This window comes from Dermacentor variabilis, chromosome 1 (genome assembly GCF_050947875.1).
Source record: "Dermacentor variabilis isolate Ectoservices chromosome 1, ASM5094787v1, whole genome shotgun sequence".
Lineage (NCBI taxonomy): Eukaryota > Metazoa > Arthropoda > Arachnida > Ixodida > Ixodidae > Dermacentor > Dermacentor variabilis.
Genome location: NC_134568.1, coordinates 245,815,098 through 245,834,748, shown reverse-complemented (window position 1 = coordinate 245,834,748; position 19,651 = coordinate 245,815,098).

Here is a 19,651-nt window from a genome sequence, read left to right as displayed (position 1 = left end):
TTATGTCAAAGATTAGTTCACACAGCAGCCCAGGGCACGGCAGCACAAATAAACAAAGCTCGTTCGAATGCATGCAATCTTTAAAGCGCTTTCTTAACTGCGCGATGAACTCAAAAGGGTTATCCATGTGCCCCTGCGGCCAGCTGCCGTGTGCTATGACCCGCGGAAATGTGTCCTCCCTTCATATGGCAATTATTGCAGGCAAATATTGAATAACAGAATAACGGATACGAAAAACTATCGGCTTTCATCTCCTAAAGTGTTTAAAAATATTGAAATTAAATGACATGACTTCACGCCACATAAAGCTTACGTAAACTTATGGTGAGGTCCTGAAAAAAAATTACTCGTAGGCAACGTGACTAGCACATTGTCCTCTGTGGAGCAGCAAACATCGGGCAAAACACGCTCAACAATTAAGAAAAAAAAAACAATCACCAAGGAAGCGGAGCTGTAAACATACTTAGGAATATTGAGGTTCCTATATTCAAAATGGTTTTAAAAAGATCACAAGCGAAAATTGGCAACGTCAGCTTGCCTCAAAATATAATAATTAGGTACAACGCCCATTACGAAACGTTACACAAATAAAACACGGGGTACAGAGTATAACATGAAATCAACATGAAAAACACTTATAGGTAGAATTATGACGAGTTGCAGTAATTAGGTATTGCAGATAAAGACGTGACATAAAGTTTAAGGGTGGTGGAGAGGTTATTAAGCAGAGTCAGGAGCATGCGTTGAATTATCTGATTGTGACAATTTGTTCTCACGTTTGGCAAATGCCATTGTTCTGGAAATTTTATGTTATAGTTTGATAAGTGTCGATTCAAAGCAGATTGATTCCGGAAATTTAACATACCGTATTTTAGCTCCTTTTGTTATGCCGATACTAGGCTTTAATGAAAAAGGTGCTGTACTTTAAATATTCTGAGCATTTCAAATAAAGTTCCACTGGGGAAGTCATATGGCTTATAAAAAAAATTGCGTACAACTATTCTCTGGAGTTAAACAATATAATTCATGTTCGTTTTGGATGTTGTCCCCCATACAGGGCAGCAATAGTTCAGGTGACTTCATATCAATGTTCACTGACATGGTTATCACACACTCAAGAAACGAAGAAAAAAGGTCCTTGGAGGTACCAGCCCTTCATTCGAATTATTAAATTATCGTACACGAAATCTTAGCAGTGCGAAATAGACACAGAGTGCACTGCTCGCAGACGGTGCGTATGATAGACGCCAAAAAACAAATGCATAACAACAGTGCCAATGTCTGAGGAAATTAGCCTCTTTGGGGGAAAATGTATTTCTTTTCAAGAAAAAAAAAACTTGGGATGTTGAAAACATATCACAATTCTCTTCTAGAATAACCCGCTCAAGAGCATCCAAAGAGGGGTATTATGGCAAGCACGAACAGCTAAATGTAATGCTCTGGACGTCGCACTATAACTTATCTGAATATGTTCGAGCATCACCTCTGCAGCGCAGCAGAGCTGTGCATGCAAGCGCCCGTATTCACAAAAAGCTCTTACGTGACAATTGCTCGCACGAACAAATTCCAAGCAATCCCGATTCTGGACATATTATTAGTGAAGGCGGCCAGACAATCACGAGTAAAACTTATGAATGAAAAGTTTTGTGACTTCAGGTCAAGAATTGTTATAAATATCCCAATTTCTAGCCTAGCTAGCAGTTGGCCTTGCACATCTACGAAGGTGACGACGGAACGTGTTTAGTTACGTAAAGCAACGCAAGGTACACAGTCGTCAATAATATGATGTAGCCGAGCTAGTGGCAAATACAGAATATTCACGAACCTAATGTGCTTATAAATGAGGCACGTTGCGTTTCTCAGCCACCAGTCTGACCTTTCTCGTGTCGATGAGCAATTATGTTCATGTCAAACATCTATTTCCCGTAGGCTGCGACCATCTCTTGGCTGTGTTATCTTATCCGGGGGCAACATTCGTTTCGGAACGCAGTTGTTAGTCAGCGCAGTGTGGTGTGCGGTTCCTCCTTTGTGTCCCGCCTTGAATCACTGCTCTTTCTGTGATAATGAACCAACTAGGCTGTCAGTCAAACTTTGCGATCTTGCTGAGCGACGTTTATTGACCCTAAGCTTCCCTCTCCTGGTTCGCCCGTACGCAGCCGCAGTACATTTAAATTTAACAACAACCCCTCATGCGGATGATGCATGCCCAAGTTCACCGCCCACTTGAAAGGGTTTTCGAACTCCGCGAATATTCCGCTAAAGACGCTAAATAACTCAAAGCGGTGAAACGAACGAACACGCGCGTCCGCTGCGCCACGTTCTCGTGGGCCGAAAGAGGCGCAAGCGGCCGGCATGCGATGCGGCGGAAGCGTGCATCTCGGCCATGCTGTGCCACGCGACGCGAGATTTCTTAATGGGATGGGACTCGTAGTTGCCTTGTGAGACGCTAATGAGCGCGCTGGCAACGCGGCAATCGATGCTGCCGGGTCGCTGCGTGACTGTGCATGCGTCGTGGAAGCGGCTTCCAAGTCGAGCTCACGCGCCGCTGCCTGCCGGCCCGTCTCTCCCGACAGGCGGCCGGAAAAATCGGCGCGCCAAGTGCTCGAGACAAGACCGTCCGCTAATGAGTTGGTAGCTTTGCTCGGACGACTCGGGTGTCCGTCGACCTCCCCGTGCTTGGAACAGCCATACATACAGACATACTTGCATACATATGATGCTGCGTGCGCAGCTCAAAAGCCTATGTTGCCGCAGCCTGCCTCTCCAACGGCTGCACTAACACGCGCACGCTAGAACTAGCGCTGTGGGCTGCCAAGCAGTGCACCCCCAGAACGCAAAACGATGGCCGCGTCTCGAGAGCTGATATCGCAATATTTGCCACCCTGCTACACACGCTGTAGCTAGAAAGTGGCCCGAGCACAGAGCAACCGAAATTAACAAATGCCCTTATGTTACTTTCGGACATAGACCATGCAGTACTTTCCCCTTCAATTCTCACACAATTCTCGCTGTGTTTTACTTCGTTCTTATAGAAAATAGTTTTGTTTCTATGTACAAACTGAAATAAATAATTGAACTTACTTGGTTATGTTTCAGAATAATCCTTTACACCATCTATGTAGTGGTGTACGCGTATACAGAAAAATGCCAACCGCAAGTTTCTAAGATCAGTAGCAGAGTTGTTCCAAGTCTACAATGATGTACCAAAGCTGCAGCTCGGTTTGAGAGAGAGAGAGAGAGAGAGAAAACAGGGAAACAGCTTGAAGTTGAGCTTCACGCAGATAAAGACGGTGGAACCTTTACTTGCTTACCACTGCGTAAAAAACTCACAGGCCTACGCGGCTCACGCAGTACAGTCATTGGAATGACTATTGGAATGAGCCAAAAACAGCTTACGCTGTACCATACAGGGTGTTTTTTTATTAGCTGCACCAAACTTTTTAAAGACTGACTGTGGCAGATAGCACAATTCTAACCCTTGATCTAAATTACTCGATGAGGCGGCCATTACTTCTACGAGAAATCAAAATGTGCACTAGAATAATTAACATTGATTGCGCTAATTAATCTCCTAATTAATTATTTTACGTCGCATAGTTAAATCTACGAATTATAGCCGCTGAGTTCGCACGGCGCATCCACTTGGAACGAATTCTCTGGAAAGCACCAGTCCTGAGATATTATATTTCCAAGTGTCCGTTGAAGTGCATTGGTGTTGCAGTAACTTTTGTGCTTCAATACATAAGACAGCAGTTCTCAAAAAAGTAACTGGAACGCCAATGCATTTTGTCGGACACTTTCAAAATTCATATCTCGGAACTGGTCCTGTCCAGAGAATTCGTTCCAAGTGGATACGCCGTGCGAACTGAGCGGTTATAATTCGTTGATTGAAATATGTGGCCTAAAGCAATTAATTAAAGAAGTCAATTAGCGCAATTATGTTAATTCTTAAATGTAATATTTTGATTTCTCGTGGAAGTAATGGCCGCCTCATCGAGTAATATAGATCAAGGGTTAGAATTGTGCTATCTGCCATAGTCATCTTTAAAAAATTTGGTGCAGCTAAAAAAATATTAAAGACAGCCTGTATACCATATTTGCTTCCACAAATCTCGCTTAGGTATAACACCTGCATGGACCGAAAATCTGGACGCTATGCAATAATACTAAATTGCGCCCATGAGGTACACGCCCTCCGTAATGCGAGTAAGGTTCTTATGACAGTGTGCCATTCCATTTGAAAAACGAGCGGTCTACAGTAGGGCCATGCACTGCTCGGCATTTTGCGCGACCTGGCTGCGTCTAGCATGGAAATCTGGTTCCAACAAAAGTGGACGACACATCCGATGTGCACGCTCGTCTGGTCTACAGAAAGACACATTAAAATCGTTCTATTGGGCTTTAAGACGAGAAATTCTGCTTCGAATGCATGTCATCAAGGTTTAAAACGCGTCCGTGGAGTTTATGCTTTCACAAAACTAGTTCTGTTTGGAGGTTTTGTCTTGAATTGGCAAGATATATGATGCCTTAGGAGGCCCGAAATACAGCTGTGATTTGCATCAGTGGCATTGGAATGGCGTGCAGATGCATATCTTTACTTTATTGTGTTTCTCCCCAACTAATATTATTGAAGCAATGAGTAACGGTAGCCAATGACATTTGAAGATATTAGACATGGCAGCTCTTTAAAAAAATTCAAGTCTAGGGGAGTCCCAAGAAAGTGGATCACGTTTATTGATTCGTACAACACTTTTATTGATTCTCATCAATGCGAGCATTGATGCGAATAACGCGCAGCCTCAATTGTCTGACCATGTATGCAATATGTAGTAACGTTTGACTGAGTAATACTTGCTGGGAGGGGGGCTAGTTGGTGCATGTTTCCAGAAGAGGGTTGTAGCGCCGAAAAAACAACACACAACAAGCGAGACGGGACAGGCGCACTTCCAACTGTTTATTCACCGCGTATGCGAATGAATATAAGGACAAATAAAGATGGGTAGCAAGAACCACACATGCGCACGAGGTTTTTACAAAAAGCGAATAAAGATAGGTGAGGTACACACCATTTGCGCTTGTCCCGTCTCGCTTGCTGTGTGTTGTGTTTTTTCGGCGCTACAACCCTCTTCTGGGAACGTTTGACTACATGATGCAAAGTAATGGAAATCTTTTTTTGACCGTGAAGCTGTTATAGGAGCTATAGATGCGGTACAAAACTTCCACTCGAAATGTCCGTGCACAAAACTTCGCAATAAAATTTTAGGAGAGTGCGCGAGATTAGAAGGCTCCATTGAGCTGTGTCAGGCAATTAGGGCCGTGAGAAAAGTTGATCTTTGATTGATTGATCACCTAATTGATCTTTAGAGTATACTATGGGTCTTCAGGTACGTGTTTTCTCCACAGCTATCTGTGAGACGGCGAAGGTACCCGGTAGTCGTACAACATGACTTAGAGATAGCATCTTACAGATTTGTAGGAGGGCTATGCAGTAAGATACTGAATCCGCACTCGACGCTCGCCGGAGAACTACAACGTGTACCTTTTGCGAACTGCAAAGCGCACCGCACACTAAAGTTACGCATCAGTAAAGTACGCGATAGGAAAGACATGATGAAGAAATTGCAATCATATGCGTGCATTGTGACCGCCGTAGAAAAGTCCCCTATTGAACTAGGAGTAGTAAACTAAATTTGAGATTTACTGCGGTCATCTAATAGCTTAGTGTTCCAGCTTGAAACGTCACACATATGTAATCTTGAGACACTCGATGCTTAGAATCGACTATTGTGTATTTGCACGTTCAGAGAATTTGAGTGTGTTAACTGTAATCGGTCTCGCGATCAAGGCTGCCGGTGCTGGCGCAGCAGCTGTGGCTCACCACGGTATGTGGAGGTGGTAAGCAGGGTCTACTTCATGAGGGTTGCAAAACGTTTTTCACTCAAGTTGGAGATGCGACTTTGTCAGTAAGGCATTGCGAGGCTATAATAAGCAGCGCGCTGTACGCCGCGGCGCATTTGTCTCTGATAAATAGTTGGGGTTGAGATCCTGCAAGGAGTCACAAGGCTGCCGTTTCTTCCTTCCTCTCTGGCCCACAAATAAATACAGCCTTTCCAACAATGTTGCATCTGTCATTGCGCCGTTTGTGAGATATATAAGTGATCGCATACCTCCTATTTCCCCTTGTTAGGAATGGCCTGCCGAGGTGGCAACATGCAAGTTTTCGCAGCCAGCTGCAATTGCGAGCGTGGCGAGCTTCCCCAAAGATAACATGGAAGCCTTCAACACCTGCCGCGGTGACTCGCTTCGTAGGGACCGCGAGCTGCACGTCAACAACTCCTCGGCGCCGCATGATTAAACTCGATCAGCTATTGTTAGTGAAATCGCCATCGCCTTCACGGTTCGACTGAAGCAGGGGGATTTCCTGGAAGGAGATGCCTTGCTGTGCCTTTTCACGGGCCTTTGAAGACGCCAGACAATGGGCAGCGGCGGAGGCGGAGGCCACTGTGCGAGGTCCGCTCTGGAATTTTGAGGCGCCGGCTGGGGTCCGGCGTGACCACCTGGCTACGGGGACGCAGGACAATGGACAACACGACGGTCGCGTTGCGAATGTCAGCTCCGAGTGCAGCGAAAGTGCGTACGTGTGTATGTAAACCGTCCCGCAGAGAGGCGGCTTGTTTACGATGGCGTCGAACGTTTTGCCTCACCTAGGGATCTAGGGAACACGAAGTGTTTAAAAACGGACGTCATCGTGCTCGTCTGTGCTCGTGTTCGGGCTCGTGCTCGTCAATGTACTCGTGAGCTGTGTGCTCGTTTGCTATATGCTTCGTCTTGCGGGCTCCATTTGGGAGTCACGCTAGACTGTCGAATGTCTCTCTTGTTTAAAATGTAAATACTGTAAATAAACTCTGTACGCCTAGTTCCTCCCAAGTTCCTCTCTACGACCTACAACCCTTACAAATGGTGGCAGAGGCGAGATCGTCCGACAACTCCTACAACTGGTAACAGCGGTGGGATCGTCCGACAACTCCCACAACTGTACGCCAGCGGTGGGATCGTCCGACAACGCTTACAACTGGTGGCAGCGGTGGTATCGGCCTACGGTTCGTAGATCTGCCTACGACTCGGGAGGCAGCAACGGCAGCTCACGGACTTTGGCACATTGGGACCGACCGGTATCCTGATCAAGTTGGAGGCGACTTGGGATTGACCACCTCTTGCAACTGACTGGATACGGCGGAGAAGGACTGGTGATATGGTGCTGCTTTAGTGGGTAAGCGTTTGGTTTTGGCTGTAAGATTTACCAGGCTTCAATTTCTCTGTGTATGTAGATTTGATTCGCTGGGACCTTTTACTTGTATTCTGATTTGCGTGGGTATCGCAGCAAGTATTGTGTGACAGGAGAGCCAAAGCTTAAAGTAACGACCATGGTCCTAATGTGTTTGACGAGAGCTGACCTGTTGTGGTTGTGTGAAAAAATCGAGGTAGACGTAGAGGAGGACTTGACTGAATCAGAGATTCGTAAGACCATTCTCGAAAGTGACAATGATTTGAAATTCATAGAACAAATGGGTAAACGAATTCTAAGCAACAAACGGGAACAGGAAGCAATTAGGCAAGAACAGGATGAAATTAAACAAAACAGGAAAAAGCTAGGCAGGAACTAAAAGGTATTTCGCAGCAAGGAGGTCTAACAGAAATAACGAGGCAGTACATTGATGCACTGAACAAAGGTATTGAAGGTTTTGAGCAGTTAATCTAGCAAAGTCGACAGCGGCTTGAGAAATCTGTAGGCCGGACGCAGTGAAAGTTGGAGGAAGTCGATAGCAGATTTCAGTCGAAAGCTTAGGAAAGTGGTAGCACCTGGGAGATTAGCAGCACATTCATAAGTGAACTCGAAGTGCTAGCAGTTAACGATGCCTTAGTCCAACATGTCGCATGTCCGCTTCGCGCAAAGTGCAACGTAGCATTGACTTACCTGCAACTATCATTAAACAACTTGCTGCGATTAATGGCAGTCTGGTAAATCTAACTGCCAAAGTTGAAGACTTGTCAAACCTAAAGGAAACTGTCGGTAACATTGAAAAGTTTGTTCAACATGTGTCAGACAAGTATGATGCTCTCCTACAAACTTCTGACAGACATGAGGGGCAGATCGAGAGCCTTAGCAAGAGAGTAGAAGTGTTAGAGGCGCACCAAGACAAAAATGAAGTTGCAAGGCTAACTAAGGAACTAAACGAATTGCAGCAATACAGTAGGCGTCAAAACATGGAAATTCACGGTATATCTTTCACCGAAAAAGAAAACCTTCTCGCAAAACTGAATAATCTTGCTCAGAAACTCGAGCTTCCCCTGCTGAATGAGCGTGATGTGGACGGTTTGCGTCGCCTGCCAGCACCTGTGAACAAAGTGCCGATCATTCTGATAAGGTTTTCCCGCCAATCTGTGAAAGTAAATTGGCTTGCAAAGCGTGAAGTTGTGAAGAAGTGTGATAAAGACATTTCCTTTTTCGATAATCTGACGGCACTAAACAGAAAGCTTTTATGGCTTGCAAAATCAAGAGCACGCGAACAAGGCTACCAATTTTCGTGGTGTTCCGATGGAAAGGTCTTCGTAAGGAAAGAACCTGGCGCAAGGGCAATAAGGATTGCCTCTGAACAAGACCTTGAGCTAACTGCTTAAGTTGGTTTCTGTTTTATTGCTGCTGTAATTGTTAACCTTCACGATCTATTATACTTACGACTCCCTTAACACGTTCATAAATGAAAATAGCTATTGCAATTATTTCTCCTTGTATCATTTAAATGCACAAAGCCTCAGAAATAAGATTGATGAAATTGAGGCTGATCTCGAGCTCATAAAATGTCACTTTGACATAATTGGATTTACAGAAACATGGTATACATCAAGTAGCGATATTACACAGTGAACAGGTTATGACAACGTCTCTGTATTTAGGAAAGAAAGACGTGGCGGCGGTGTATCTTTGCATATAAAACAAGACCTTGATTATGGGGTTCTTCCGGAATTCACCGTAGTGTGTGATGATTTTGAGACAGTTGGTGTGACCAATCATAATACGATTATACTTCTCACGTTCCGACCCCCTAACGGAATAGTTAGCACCTTTCTTACTTACATTGAGTCCTTTCTTGAATATGCCACCCTCACTAAACGACATGTTATTATATTTGGTGACATGAATATTGATTTATTAAGAAACAATGCTAGCCAGGTGCACCTCCTCGAGTTGATGTTATCATATGGTTGTGAAAATAATTGTAGATAAGCCGACACGAATCGGTCAACACTCTGAAACGCTCATAGACTTGTGCTTTACTAATTTACCTTTAAATAAAATAACATCCGGTGTAATTTTGACGAGCTTAAGTGATCATCTTTCTTTTTTTGCCTTCTTTTCCTTGGTGAAAAAAATGGATAGAACTAAATTCCTCCGATGAATAATCAATGAAAATAACATTGCGTAGTTCCATTCACTGATGGCTGACGTAGTCTGGGATGATATATATAGTGAAAGCAACCCGTGTAAGGCATGTAACATTTTTTTAGAGAAAGTGCTTCACCACTATAACAGTGCTTTCCCACTCGTGCCTATAAAAAAGCACAGGAGTATAAGAAAAGAGAGGATTACTCCGGTATTATACAGACGTATAAACAGAAAAAACTGGCTCTTTGCTCGTTTCATAATAAAGAAAGATCCGGTTCATTTCACGGAGTTTAAAAACTTTCGCAACAACTTAACTTCAGATCTTAAGAAAGCAAAATCAGCTTACTACGACAACAAATTTTCCACAGTTATGAACAGTTCTAAATTATTATGGCAAACAGCTAACAACATCATAAAAGGTGGCAAAGCATGCATTCCGCTGGATTTTTACATCGACGGTAAAAGATTTTCAGGTGTACCACTTGCAAACAAGTTTAACGAACATTTTCTCAATGGAGGTTCGCCAAATTGCTTACGCATGAGCCAAGCGTTAACGCCTATCACTTCATATGTCCCTTCCACTAATAGCAATTCACTGTTTCTGATACCTACATCGGAGGAAGAAGTTGTAAGTGTTGTAAAGGCAATGAAGGATGGATGCTCGCCAGGAAATGACGATATTAGTGCACGCCCCATCAAGGCCGTACTTCCATTACTTGTGGGTCCTCTAGTATATATTTGTAATCTCATATTAGAGACCGGTATATTCCCTGATAACATGAAAGTTTCACGCGTAACCTTAATATTCAAAGGAGGAGGAAAAAATTATCTGAATAATTACAGACCTATTTCTGTTTTGCCGCTCTTTTCTAAGATCCCCGAACGCATAATATACACGAGGTTAAACAAATTTTTAAATGCTCATAATATAATATGTAAACAACAATATGGATTTCAGGCTGGAAAATCAACGGAGACAGAACTGCTATTCATAAAGGACCGTATTTTGGAAAACTTTGAACAGAAACTATATACACTGGGCATTTTTCTTGACTTCCGAAAAGCCTTTTATTCTATTAAACATGAAATTCTGATGGAAAAACTGGGAAAGTATGGTATCATAGGAATAGCACATGAGCTGATCGACAGTTATCTCAAAGGAAGAAAACAATACACTAGTATGAATCAATTTCTGTCAGATATAGGAATAATTAAGTACGATGTGCCAGAAGGATCTATTCTTGGACCTTTGTTATTTATTTTATGCATCAATGACCTCGTTAACATCCCCCTGACACTTGATATTATCCTTTACGCGGATGACACTGATGTCTTCTTTTCTAGTCCAAATCTAGCCTCACTTGAAGAACATGCAAATCAGTGGCTCAGTCAGCTACAGATCTGGTTAAGTAACAACGAACTTGACTTAAATATAATGAAAACACAATATATTATTTTCCGCCGCAAAAACAAGCCATTCAATCATCACGTCCAACTACATATCTATAATACCAATCTATTGCCAACAAATTCTTGCCGCTTAACATGGACAGATCACGTGGATCAGGTTCGTTTGAAAGCATCTAGGTCTATCGGTTTGTTGCAACGCGTAAAATATCTTTTACCTCTGCGTTTGAGAAAGCAGATTTATTTTTCCATAGTTCGCTCCTATTTTATGTACTGTCAGCTAGTTTGGGGTACATGTAACAAATCGGATTCAGACCGCCTTTTTTCGCTTCAGTTCAGGGCGTTGAAGATGGTATTCCGTTCCGCACCTATTACCAAAGAATCCCTGTACGACGCAGTTAAGGTACTGCGTCTTACAGGGATTGAGAAACTACAGGACTATTGAGATTGAGATACAGGGCCAATGAGAAACTTTACAGTTTCTCATTGGCTGTACTTATTTTTCATAATATTAAGCATGATTTTACATCCTTCTGCACTAAGTACTTAAACAGGAACCTTACCCATAACTTGCGCACTGTATCTATGGTTTGGTCGAAGTCACGCACAAATTATGGTACTCAGATCATAGACAATCAAATAGTTACACTCTGTAACACTTATCCTTTAATGATCAACTGCATAAATGATTGCAAAACCCTTTCTCAATTTAAGAAAAAAATGAAAATGATGCTTTCTTCTCCTGCCTCTTTTGCTTAGAATTGTACCTTTCTTTTAACTTGAGCAAGTGCAATCTGAATGATTATCTACATCATTGTTTCCGTGAATTAGAATGATGTAATCAATGTATAATATCAAATCGTAGGATAATTTGTCATATGTGACATAGCATTGAATAAAGGGAAAAACAGACATCCACCAGTCCGCAGCGATTGCTACAAAGGAAACCCATACGGGTTCCTCGAAAGAAAAGCCTCATAGTTGAAGAAAAATTCGTCCTGGTCCGGGACTCGAACCCGGGACCACCGCCTTTCCGGGGCAGCCGCTCTACCATCTGGATAGCATTGTATTTCTGAATTTCCACTGATTTCATTGATCTCAGAATGTAGTGCAGTATTTTGTCATGCCGACCTGCTGTCATAATGTGTGATCCCGAGGTGAAGGCCCTGTCAGGAGGCATTGTTGCCTCCTTTTACCGCGCCTCGTGGACATCCTGTACCACCTATGTATGTCCAAATAAACTGAATTGAATGAATGAATGAATGAATTAATTAATTAATTAATAGTGGCAACAGAGGCCGTTAAAGGCCAGAGTGAGAGCGACAAGGTACTGTGCCAACAGAGCACTGTAGAGACAGCTATGCCAGCTGTGAATGAATTGGCACAGTCACCGCGTGACTGCGTCGCATGTAAGGTTAACGAGGTTGCTTGTGAATTAGAGAGTACTGCTGCCCCGACAGACGCGAGCACCCATGTCGAGTCAGATCTGCGTGCCGAAGAGAAGTGTGAGCTGGACGATGCAGTTGAGGGCAGTTCGCAGGATTACGAGCTCCGTAGCTCAAGGGAAGACAACTGCATGGTTCAGGGATCGGTGCAGCTCTCCGCCAGTCGGGGCAGATAGGGAGTAAATTCAAAGGATAATCACTCAGACAGTGCGGGTAATAGACCGGTCCGGGCCGACGAGATGTGTACCGGCCAGCACGAGGCGCGAGAAGGCGACATGAAAGAGAGTTCGAGGAAAAAGCGCCGCAGAAAGAAGCGCGGTAAAAATCTGGAAGCCGTAGATAAGGTAGCGCAGCCAAAAAGGGCGAGAGGCGCGAAAACCCAAGGCGCGAGGAGAAGAAAGGTGCGGTCGTCGTGGACAATGTTGGCGCACCAAACACGTTCGAGCCAGCGGTCAAAAAGAGGCCGAGAAGCATATTCTGCACTGACGCGGACAAAGGGCACGGGGCAGTTATGTTCCTTGTCGGTCCGTCGTTCTTTTCGAAGTTCAGTGTGTAGTGCAAAGGATCACAAGGTGGCAGGACGAAACGAGGCGGTAGGGAGTCGCGACGTGGTCAGTCGAGTTAGTAAGGAAAGCGTGACCCCAGGACGCAAATTGGCCAGAAACTGTAACGTGTCGAAGGAGCTGCTAGTGTGTCGGCCCTTTTATTGTTCCGGGGTAGCCAGAATAGCTTTCGAACAGCGACCACCTCGGGTACGGCTCAAAAGTATGAGTCAGTCGTAAGCGTTTGGAACGGGAGGCCAAGAGAGCTTCCGTAGAAGTAAAAAGTGTTGTTTTGTTTTATTTTTGAGCATTTTGAAACTTTTCGCGATTTGGGGCTAGTATTACTTTGAATAAGTAAGGTATGAGCTCTGTTTGTTTTGTTTGAGAAGCTCCGAGATATGAAAGATGTGTTTTATGTAAACCTGTAGTCTCGCGAGGTGTTAGTTAATGAGTAGATAGGCTTTTTTTGTGTGCGTGAGTAACCTGAAGGTCAAGGTTATCGTTGAGAGGCCTATCGTAACACGCGTGTGTATTAGTTGACCTTCTTTTTATGTGTTTTTTTATTTTCTAAGGTTAAGCGCGTAGGTTTTCAATAAGTGCGTGATTTGCACTGAGCAGCGTTCTTAGTTCCTTTAGCGCGTGTCCTGTGCGGACGGAGGGAAGAAGAATGTTTATGACTGGGTTGCTCGTGTGTGTTTAGGGCGGCCGTGTTCTGACTTCTCTAGTAAGCGTGCGTGGAACGAGTTAGTAGCAGACGCAATTTTTAACGGTTCTGCGGTGTGCGTGAGTTACGCAAGTTTAGTTGCTCGGTTAAGTTACGTGTCCTGTGTGGACTAAAGGAACAAATGTGAGTAAGCGTGATGAAATGCTTACGTACGACGCAAGTACGCGTTCTCAATAGAGACCACAAAGCTAGCGCGATTGTAATTACGTACCTGTGGAGTTCACCAGACTGTTCAGTGGCACGAGTACGTGCAATAAGCACGCTGCTGCGATAGGGTAAGAACAGGCTGTTCGTGAAGTTAGGCTGCTTAAGATATGTTCGCGTATTGGTGGTTGAGAGCCTTCGGTTCAGTTCTGCGTAAACCTTCTTGTGCAGCGCGACGGTCGGCTTTGGTCGAACTCAAGGGGAACGTGAACGCTCGCTTTGGCGGCACAAAAATTTTGGGGCAAAATTTGGGGTTCCCAGTTGAGTGGCTTGCATTCAACTTTTGAAGGGAAGCCTGGTAGGTTAACAGCAGATTCCGGGCGTTTGAACGCTGAGCGGTATTGTGTTGCCGGGATCGACTCTTCTGTGCCAGTTGTTGTGAGATAGTTTAAGGCATTCCAAGTGCGCAGGGATTGCAGAGAGCAAAGCCATCTTCCTGCTCGCCAGCCGTTCTCTTCCTGCCCAGCGGTTGTCAGCACTGCCCAGTCGAGATTTTCTGGGCCATGGAGGAGCTGTTAGGAATGGCCGGCCGAGGTGGCAACATGCAAGTTTTCGCAGCCAGCTGCAGCTGCGAGCGTGGCGAGCTTCCCCGAAGATACCATGGAAGCCTTCAACACCTGCCGCGGTGACTCGTTTCGTAGGGACCGCGAGCTGCCGCGTCAACAACCCCTCGGGGCCGCATGACTAAACGCGATCAGTTATTGTTAGTGAAATCGCCAACGCCTTCATGGTTCGACTGAAGCAGGGGGATTTCCGGGTAGGAGATGCTTTGCGGTGCCTTTTAACGGGCCTTTGAAGACGCCAGACAATGGGCAGCGGCGGAGGTGGAAGCCACTGTGCGAGGTCCGCTCTGGAATTTTGAGGCGCCCGCTGGGGTCGGGCGTGACCACCTGGTTACGGGGACGCAGGACAATGGACAACACGACGGCCGCGTTGCGAAGGTCAGCTCCGAGTGCAGTGAAAGTGCGTACGTGTGTATGTAAACCATCCTGCAGAGAGGCGGCTTGTTTACGATGGCGTCGAACGTTTTGCCTCACCTAGGCATCTACGGAACACCGAGTGTTTAAAAACGGACGTCGTCGTGCTCGTCTGTGCTCGTGTTCGTGCACGTGCTCGTCAATGTACTCGTGAGCTGTGTGCTCGTTTGCTATATGCTTCGTCTTGCGGGCTCCATTTGGGAGTCACGCTAGACTGTCGAATGTCTCTCTTGTTTAAAATGTAAATACTGCAAATAAACCCTGTACGCCTAGTTCCTGCCAAGTTTCTCTCTACACTGTAAACACAAATGAGCCCATATGGGCGTTTTAACAGTTGATATGCCATTTTTTCCCCCTAGCCTGAAATGAGTACTCCCACGAGAAGAAGTAAAATAAGCTAGAACCATTATTATACCCCCGACCCCATTTGAAGGGCCATTGCGGTTGTAAAATGGGGGTTTTTAAGGAATAACGGTGGCCTACGGGAAAGTGGGAGTGTTGAAATACACCCATATCTGAGACGAGCCAAATAGAGAAAAGAATAACTCAGCCGTGACCAACAAGGCAGTGAGCCGCAGCGACAATTTGAGTAGGTTTATTTCTGCAGTCAGATTCGAAATATCCCGCGCGATGTGTGTCGGCGCTGTTTTTCTGTTCGGAGTAGCCGCGCCTTGGCGCTGCACAGGACGCCGAAAGTCGGAACGTCGGAACTACGCGCGGAGGAGCACACGCCTTCAGAGCGCGCGCGCGTGCGTTGAAAGCCGCAAAGGAGCAGCCATTGTCAGCGACGGCGCATTCTTCTACCGTGGTTGTTGCTTCTCACAGCTTTGAACCCCCAAGACTCCACGGTAAGTGACTTTGAACGATTATTACACGTTATATGAGTGTGCATGTGTTCAAAGTGAGGAGACGCGCTGATATGACTTATTGAAGGTCTCAGTACAACATGTCGCGACAGGTGGCCGTCCAGAACCATTTTGCACGATCACTGTGTTTCTTCGAGCTTTGTCGTAATCGAGGCGACTTGAGTGCTTAGAGTCAAGCGGGTGTACTTTAAAAAGGGTATTTTACATGATGACGGACTTTGCCGCGTCTTTAATTGTGTGGATGTGAGCATTCGACATGTTCCCCGAAGCGCAAGCCACTACCATAATAGTTACGTGCAGTGCGAGGTGAGCTAAGCTTCGCCGCCTAACCGCGGCCTGAAAAATGTGGCGGCTCGTTAAGGGTTTACTGCGTTGCGCGTGTGTGAGTGTTTGTATAGCGATCATTTGAGCGAGAACCGGTGGCGCTTCTTTGTGCGCGGTATCTGCTAGCTGGCGCGTACGTGGCGCCAATCCCCTAGCTCGTGCGATTGTGTGCAGTAGGTCGCTCACTAAACGCGCATTGTGCAGATTTGCCAGTAGGCTCCGTGCTATCGTTTGTGTCTCTTCGCGCCCACATCGCTGATTGTGCAGGCAGTGCGCGACTGCGGCGCGTAGCATGTAGAGCCTGCGCCCGTCGACTTTGATCTGCGGGCGTGAAATGTCGGCTGCGCGTTTGTGGTATTAAAAGCGTGTGGTGAGCTTCCAACGGCACTGCGGGTCAACGCCGCGTGAGCTGCCGGTCAGAGTATAAGAACCTCTTTATTGTTAGCGTACTGCTTGGCGGTAACAGGTGTCCTGCTTGGGTTCAGATTACTGGATACGCCGTCACTTGAACGGCGACGGCCGGAGCAGGTGAGTATCAGTGGCGCCGGCACCTCGGCGGCCAGAAAACGATGCCTGTGCCGTGACGAGATATATCAATTTACGCGATAGAATTGCCGGCGATGGCTCATACGGGCGCGTCGCTCCATGGCTGTGTTCTTTGCTGAGGCCGCCACTACGCCTGCCGTACACCATACTACAATATATCTATATAGTCGATGCTTGTGCAATGTTGTTATTCAACAGCTGGCGCTGTGCACTGGATACCTGGACTTGTTTAATGTTTAATTACTTTGCTGCTGTGCCATTGCGTATTGGGTACAGATATTCAGTTTTGAATTCTAGGTGCCAAATCAGGATCATATCAGATCATATCATATCAACTCAGGATCATATCACACATCACAGCGTCATCCAATATTGCACGAGTATGAATAACAAAATTTTTGCTGCGGGTGAAAAATTAAGGCAGACCGATCAACCTGTGTCTGTGAGAAAAATGTGCTTGAAGTCCACCATTATCTATTATAAAGAGGTACTACCTTGGTGTTTAATGTCAGTAACACTCATAAGTTATGCATCCTTTTGTGTGAAGTAATTTGTCTTAGAAGCCATTCATTGTAAGGGATCAGTAAACATCTCATAGCTTAAGTAGTGCATAAGTGCATGAGTTGGGCAAAGCTTTTAGTTTGTAAAGAGCAAAGCCATCAAGATATAAAATTTTGGCAAGCTCAGTTTAACAATAAGCTGACCAATATACAAAACCTATTGTGTTCTCCAAGATAAACTTGCCACCAGCTTTTTCGTGTTCTGTGTGATCATTGTAGTGTCAAATATTTCTCTTTTATTTCAGGACTGCGGTTGCGGCCGTTTCATTGCCAGCTGTGAGGATGAAGCAGCTTCATAGCCGGAGATCAGACGCCTCCCATCAGTTTCCCTTTTCAGCAATAGAGGCCTTGGTATGCTCTTACCTAGAGTTTACTTTTTTTACCCTGTATGTTTTAAGTGCAATGGCTAGTTTAGTGGCATCACTTAGACTGATTGGTGTGACACCTGTTCCATGGGACGTATGCAGGTTATGCCATGTAACTTTAGCAAACTTAAAAAAATATGCAAATGCCACCTTGCTGCAGAGAACCTAGGTAATGTTGTTTCCTGTCTCTTGGAAATACTTGGATTTGCTGCATTTTGCCTAATTACCTAATTAGCCTTGATCAATTAATAAACTTATCAAATATTATAATTAGATAAAAAGTTTCAATTATAAAATTGTAGAGCAACGTGAAAATTTCCCAGTACAGCTTTCTGTGGCTCAATATGTGCTGCATAATGTTTTTAGGAGCATGAAAGAAGCCGGAGAATCTCGTAAAGTGCCTTGAGTGTGTGTGACAGCGCCTGTGTTGTGTTCTTCCTTCAGTCCTCGTCTTTTGCGCTGTACAATCATGTCGACCTTGAGTGGCCAGTCCTGTGGCAGTTTTGCATATATTTGAGTGCTTGCCCTGTATAGGCATGTGTGTTCGAGTAAGAAAAAAAAATACTGAAGGAGCCCAAAGTGATGTATTTCAGGACAAGTGTATGATGTAACTTATTATGTAACAATAAAATAAGAAACTGAAACAAGACTTCACAGTAGAGGTATGCAGGTGTGTGCATCAGCATAATGACGAAAACTTCGTGCAAGTTTAGAAAAATATTAATTAGATTGGTTTCTGTCATTCTTCTCTATGACAAATTATTGCAAAAATGTGCTCTCTACTATTGCACGACTAAAGATACAGTTCAAATGCATCATTTGCTAGCACCTTCACATTCATAGCAACATAGAGAGGAATGGTTAAAAATTTGCTTTGCTTCTCTGTCCTTCATTTTAGGTCCTTCTCATGTTTGCTGAGCTTCTTAAAGTATCTTAGACACCTTCCAGGGTTTACAGGCAACTTGAGTACATTATGCCAGATTGTGGAGAAGCCGCAGAGGTCGCAGCGTCTATAGTGGTGTCCGGTAAATGCAAGTTTCTTGCATGATGCATTATGCTCAGTACCAATTAGATTAAGTTATCATTTTAGAAAAAATCATTGTTTTACAGATATATATCAATGTGTGTCCAAAGAACTGCACTGTTTATAAGAGTTGCTCATTCTCTAAGTCTACTGTCGGTCTTGTAAAATGCATGTTTGTTGGACAGCATAGTGTTTGGCCTTCAGCTGAAGGTAGTAATGGCCCATTTGCATGCGCATAAAGCTGCAGTAAGCCAAATGTGAAAAGATAAGGGCTAATACTAGCAAAATTTACACGTAAGCAAACTGTTTGATGTGATCCCTAGGAAAGTAAGCAAAAATATAAGAATGTGCTTATATGATAAACAGTACCTATGCTTCAGGCGCATGGCTTTCTAGCGCCAGATTCCATAACAGTTCATTATTTAACACTTTAAATCTATATGCCCTGTTTATGTCTAACTGCTCTAAATTCGAAAATTTTTATTGATTGCACTGTGAAAGTTTTGGCCGTGACTTAAGTCACTGCCAGAATTAAATTTATAGTTGTGGCTGTCCTATGTGTGATAACAAAAACCATTTTGGAACCAGGTGACTGTTATGCAGTATGCTAAGTGTGTGTATTAGAACAGTCACTTATATTTTCATTGTAACCATGTATCAAGTATGTATGTACACATCTCGAAGCCATAGACTGTGTAATCTTAATTGAAGGTGTTATTGTGTGGAGTAGGTTTTTTTGTAAGCATTGCCTAGAATTTGCGCTACATTAAGGTGTAGTGAAGCCAAGCGAAAAATATTGTTAACACAAAATGGCCAAAGTACATCCTTAAGAGTTTTAAGCGCATTTAGATGACTTTACAGCATGTAGTAAAACAAGAATGGGAACTGAAGTGCTTAATTTTTGTTCATTATTACAATATGGCACCAGCATGCAATGAAGACAAAAGAGGAAGACAAGTGAAGTGCACCAAAGGGCAACTCGCTCCTTATGGGAGCTGCATTCACATCTGCATGATGCATGCAATCTTTGAGTTATAGCAGCAGCAATCCACCTGTTCACTTTGTTGCACATTTGCATTGTTTATGTACTAAGGCTGGCCCTGGAAGTGTTAGGCAGTGCCACTCATGGCATTGGTGCTGCATGCAACACATGCTTCTAACCACAGATGTCATGTATTATGTGAACCTAAGTTCTTTTGAATTCATGTAACCCACAAAAGTT